Here is a 6545-nt window from a genome sequence, read left to right as displayed (position 1 = left end):
GCATGGTGAGGAACAGGTGACTTATCTAGCATAGAAAGGTTTAAGAATATGAAGGCTTAGTAGCCTGAAGAGATGTAAACTTTAAGGAGGCAATTTTGTTGCATGCTTGTTGAAGTGAAACAGATCAGAATGCTGTACAGATGAAGCACAGAATTTTTAACTAATCAAGCCCTTCCATTTTATTTGATCTTTATGATTGCAAACATATATTATTATGAAAATAAATACCCCATGTTCTACCTTAATATTACTCCACACTCAGGTGTTTTTCTACTTAAAAATGACATTAAATTGACCCTGTCTAGTAACTTGTCTTTTTCTGAATTATTTTATTTGAAAGCACATCTCAATTATAAATTCATTGCATTGTCCACTACTTAGAACTACCAATGATTAGAATAAATATTATTATGAGAGCAGTATAATTAAATCAAGAAACTGGGCTGAAAGTCATGAGTAAAGGTGTTTTTCAAAGTTTACTACTATTGAAGCATGACTAATAAAAAAGCAAGCATATTCATATGGTAAGAGGTATCTGAAACATCACTAGCCAAGCTTAATTCCAGACAAGTCTGCAATGGAACTAAAAGTACAACACAGGTGGAATAGGATAGGAAGAAACATGTCATGAGTCGTAACAGCCTGGTGTGCTTAGCATAGGGAGACTGAAAGGGAAAGATACCCTTGCATTGCTTAGTTAGCAGGTGTGTTTACATGTTACTTCATTGGTATGTTAGTTTTCGTGGGCCAGATTCTTTCTGACCCATGCACAGAAGACATAAGGAATGGAGAGAATACTCCCTCTCCATTACTGTTGGGTGGCAAATGACGCCTCAAAGGGAAGGAGAGGAGAAGGAGACAAAAGCATGGCTTTTTGCCCAGATATGCACCAACAGAGCTGGTGGAGTAAGCTGTACCCCACAAAAGAGTAGAGTAGTGGGAGCATTGCCCCTGTGTGCCCAGGGGCTCTGGGAGGCATTTTGCCTCCCTGTAGCAGAAAATCTCCCATTACTATCCCTTAGTGAGTGTAGCTCCATGGTGTCCTTTGCTATGGGATATGCCTAACTGGCACTATCTAGCCCTGTTTGGCTCTGTTCTCTACCACCACATAAGTCACACATCAAATGAGTTATAGGTAAGGAAAAACATGTATGAACCCAGCTGGTACTAAGGCTTCACTCAAGTATTCATCTAATACCAACAGTTGTTAGTTTCAGGTTCACAGAATTAGTGGTATGTTCTTTCTTCAGTAATAAAATGCACTTGCATTATTGTAAGTTCTTTGTATGCACTGAGGGGAGAATAAACTCTTTACAGCTGGACTCCAGCACTAATTTTAAAGTAGGTGGTCTTCTGAATTATTACCACTTTATTAAGGAGATGCTCTACAAGTCTGTTTTAATTAAGTTAGCTCCTTTTCCTGGTGAAAAAAATAGGTAAGGGGTTTGTAGCTGTGTGTAGTGAGTGCAGTTATGCTTAGGACTATTTTTTGCTATGTGTAGTATTTCTTCATACGCTGGACCAAAGTTGTTTCTTTTGTGAATATATTGTCTTGCAAATTACATCTTTTTATTAATGTAACATAAAAGCACAATTTTAAAGGAAAATATGTTTGTCTATCAAGTGAGCTAATACAATTCAAGGATTAATATATAGTAAATCCAAATTTAGAGAAGCAGCGATCTGTATAATCATGGCCTCACCCACTGTTATACAGATCATACTTAAAATACTACACATTATAATGATAATGAGCATGTAGTTAACCATACAGCATTGTGTTAAATCCAGAGTAACTTGCTTGAACTTAATGGGAGTTCTTTTGGGTTTACAGTCAGTAAAAACTAGAGCAAAATTTGACCCAGAATGAGTAAACTTTTAACTGCCTAAGATCTGTTTCTGATTGCACATTCACTTCACCTCTTGTTACGGTACCTGTAAGTCTCTTGTAGAAGACCGCATACTCCTTGAGTGCATCAGCAAAACATATTAATCCCCCATCTACTGTTGCTGACAATAGTAAACCTTCATTCCTGTAAGCCTCTTTTACACCAAGAAAGTCACTTGTTGCTGACTATATTTGTCAGTAACAGGTCTCCCTGAACCAATGTTAAAAATGGTTTAATTGCTACTGTGCAAGGGCCAGAAGAATTTTTCAGCACCGTTACAAAAAGTGTGGTCTCTTGTCATGATATATATGCTGAAAATGACTGTGTCCTCAACTGCTCTCGCAGTAAAATTGTTTTTAACTCTAGTTCTGGGTGATCTGTTGCTGACAACCAAGGTGAGCAATAGGTGAGTTACCTAGTGTAGAAATATTTAAGAAGATAGAGACTTACTAGATTGAAAAGATGTAAACTTCACACATGCAATTTGTTGCATGCTTGTTGAAATGAAACAGATCAGAGTCCAGGTGAAGCACAGAATTTTTAATGAATCAAGCCCTTAAATGTTATTTGATCTTTATCATTGTAAACATATCCGTAACCATAAATGTATTACTACAGTTATATATGCACCTAAGTGATCTGACCATCTCTTTGTTCATACATGTAGAAGTACAGTACATAGTGCTTTGCATATTCCAAGAGATTTATAGTTCTTCACAATTTGCTCTCTCTAGTGCTGGGAAATCATTTGCTGTCATGCATTCTACAACGTGCACTCTATAATACTACCAAAAATAGTACAAACAAAATGGTACAGCTCACCTGCATTAAAAAAAAGAAAAGTGACAATGCTTGCAGTTCAGCCAAGTAATTTTTAGGAGAAATACAATAGTCATGTTGTGCATTTGAAATGCATAATAAAAAATTATTGAAGGCAAAAAAATATAACCTTATTCTCTCAGGCTTTCAATCCAACACATGCACCTGCACACACTTGGAAATTAAATCTGAACAAGTTCAAAAGACACACGACTAAGAGCCAAATCCTGCAATCCTTATTTGAGAGTAAATCCTGACTGACGGTGAGTATTTGCAATTTCCATTGCCTTCAATGAGAGTTGACAGGTTCTCAGCACTTCTCAGGATTTAGTCTTTAATTCTTACTCAGGTAAAACTCCCACTGAAGTTCAAAGAAATTTTGCCTGATTAAAGGATGCAGGATTTGGCCCTAAGAGAACAGTATTAACAATGTTAACAATAGTATTAACATTCCATAACAAATTCAAAAGCTTATACTAGAAATTAAATTCAGAGAACAACAAAAATCTCAAGGCAGTTGAGCAATTTTCAACACACATTCTCAGAACCTTAAACAATAGTGGCTGTTGCATGTATGGCCATCAGGAAACACAGCTGTGCTTCTTTCTGTAACAATTAATTACTTCCGCTGTATATAAAATTGAAAGTATTGGGTACTCTAGTGCGGAAAAAGGATATCCTGATACACTGCTCCTATTTCCTTACTAAAGGCTTTTACTGAACCTTTCACCATTAAATCATTTACAGTGAATTATCCTGTGATGAAAAAGGATGGGCCGAAATGGATGGCTAACTATCATCTCAAAAAGCTATTTTCTTTTGCATTTTTGACTCTCGTATTTATATTTTTATTTGACTATTTCCCCAGGATGCCCTCTCTGATGGCAGGTCTTCAGTTTTAAGTTCCTGGAACTTAGCATAGTTTATAGTATAGAACTGGCCTAAGTGGCAGTGTTTCTTTGGAACACTGGCACTTCACTAGGCATGTGATACAAGGCAATGGAGAATCACTGTACGTACTCTTTGCCCCTTATGTTATATTATTAGACAATACTGACACTACTAAAAATAAACTGAAATGTTTATTAAACTAAGAGCTACAATATCTGTTCAAATTTCAAAATCAGTAATAGTGTGAATTTTCTGCCCTTACCAGGAGCGACGCCAGAGTTTCTGGCGCCCTTGGCAGAATTCGGGGGGTGGCATTTTGTGCACTCCCCACGGGGCACGCGGGAGCTTCTGGTTCCACTCCCATTGCGCCAACGAAGAAGGACCCTCCGCCAAAATGCCGCAGGCGACAGCAGCAGTCATTGAGCTGCTCAACTGCCTGCTGCTGTTTTCCGCGGAACGTCGGCAGAAGGTCCTTCTTCGGCGGCGCGATGGGAGTGGAACCGGAAGCTCCCATTTGCCCCGTGGGAAGCGCACAAAATGCCGCCCCCCGAATCCTGGCGCCCTAGGCGACCGCCTAGGGTCGCCTAATGGAAGCGCCGACCCTGGCCCTTACACTGAACAGTACTGGTCAGAGTAGCTGAATCGAGCTTAATGGAATCCATGGGTGTTTGTTTGTTTTAACCTGCCATGACTTTGGTTCAGGCTTGTGTGTGTCTCCTTAAGGAGCTAATAGTATCACATTTAAAGAGCAGGAACCTTAATATGTTATTCTGCAATAGGTACATCTGATGGTATTAGCTGTTGCAAGCAAAACCTGAACTCAGGTGCTGGCAGATAAATGAGGAGACTATTTTAAAATATTTTGTTTAAAAATATTTTCATATAAGCTCATGTATTTTCTAAACTATTTAGGGTCATACATGGTTGTTTGTATTTGTTTATTAAAGATAATTTCAGTTTCCTTTCAAGGGATTCCTTACATTTTTAATCAGAACAAGTTGGACAGCCTGCTGTAAGGGTCTTCTCTGGTAAGATATATTTTAATGAGTATTAAAATGTAACAAATATAACTACATTTGTAGGAAATACAAGAAGTAAAAATGTTTTAGATAAGTCATGCCAAGGGTACTCTCATATGAGTAAATATTAAGTACTTGCATAACCACTTTTCCACTTCAAAGTTCTTTTCTAACATTCACTTGCTAATACTTTTTATTAATAGTGTGCAAAGTAAGTAGCATTATCCCCATTTTACAGATAGGAAAATACACACAATGAGATTAAGTGATCTAAGGCCACGCAATGAGGGCAGAGCCAAGACTATATAACAGGCCTGTACAACTCGTAAAGTGGCGTGGGCCATATTACTCCAAAGAAAACAGCTGAGGGCCGAACCCTCCCCGGCCCTGCCAACTCCCTCCCCAGTGCCACTGAAACTACCCCCCCCCAGCGCTGCCCAGCACCCCCAAAACACAACCCCCCTCAGCACCGCCCGCCCTGCAAAAACAATTGATAATGTTATAGCAGAAGTAGAATAAGATCTTAACAGGTCAGCCACCTCACCTGCCCCCGCCAATGCCTGCCCGCCCGCCCCGCCTCCTCAGCCCCCACCCCTGCAGCTCACCTGCCCCCTCCACCAATGCCCACCCACTCGCTTCCTCAGATCCCCACTCCCCCAGCTCACCTGCCCCCCCGCTCGCCCTGGAGCGGAGGTAAGCTGGGGCGGGGAGCAGTTCCCCTGCGCACCCCACCTGGGTTACCTGCTGTGGCGCGGGCGGCCCTCCTTGCGTCCCCCCGCCCAAGCTCACCTCCGCTCTGTCTCCGCCTCCCTGGGCCTGAGCGCGAAGCTGCCGCACCGCTTCACTGCCCTCCCAGGCTTCCCGCGCAAACAGCTGATTTGCGGGAAGCAGGGGGGAGGGGGAGAAGTGAGGCAGAGCATTCAGGGGAGGAGGCGGAGCGGAGGTGAGCTGGGGCCAGCCACCGGCTCACCTACCCCCCCCTGGCCCCTGCCCACCCACCTCCTCAGCCCCCCTCCATCATCCGCCGCTTACCTACTTACACCGCCCTCCCCACCCCCCCGCGGGCCACACAGTGAGCCCACGTGGGCCGCATGTTGTGCTGGCCTGCTATATAACTAAGGGAGACCTCTCACTTCCAGTTCCATGCTCAGACCACTAGGTATCTCTGCTTTTTCAGGGGACTTGAACCGGCACTCCTGACTCATCAAAATTTTCCACTGAATACAATGGAAGTTTCCCCTGAGTATGGCATGCCAGATAGGGCCTTGTGCTCACTGATGAAGTTTACACAGTAAAATACTTCCTGAGAATAGAAAAAATGCCTTGTGAAAATAATGATGGTGAAATAATATCCCGACCTTTTGTTGTTATAAGAAAACTTTTTTTTATTCCTAAGGTAATATTTTACATATAGAGACAAATCTTTAAAAGTATGCCCCTCCTTTTGCTCCTACAATTATTTTGCAGCCACAAATGTATAAAAAGTCACTACATCATAACCCACAAATCTCTACCTACCTGACCACAAGTACAAATCAGGTAGTTAAAGGTTTGTGTACTCAGATTTCCACACGTAATTAATTCTGAGTGCAAAAATGCATGCTCATATTTTGCATGCATAAACTGCATCCCCCATAAAAGAGTCCATGCCTCAGTTCTGAATATTTCTCCTGTAGTACACATATGCCTACCTTACATATACACCGGACCCTCGCTAGAACACGCGTCTATATAGCACGAATTCGCATATAACGCAGTCACGGCCATGGATCCCAAATTTAATTACTTTAATTGCAATTCTTTTTAACGCGGTCCTCGCTATAACGTGGTGCCCATGTTAACACGGTACCGCGCATGGATCCCAAATCCCGCATTCTAGCGAGGGTCCAGTGTATATGCATGTGCACACTTACATTAAACAAATAAC

The sequence above is a fragment of the Mauremys reevesii genome, linkage group 7 (assembly GCF_016161935.1).
Source record: "Mauremys reevesii isolate NIE-2019 linkage group 7, ASM1616193v1, whole genome shotgun sequence".
Lineage (NCBI taxonomy): Eukaryota > Metazoa > Chordata > Testudines > Geoemydidae > Mauremys > Mauremys reevesii.
This window is presented reverse-complemented; position numbering follows the sequence as displayed.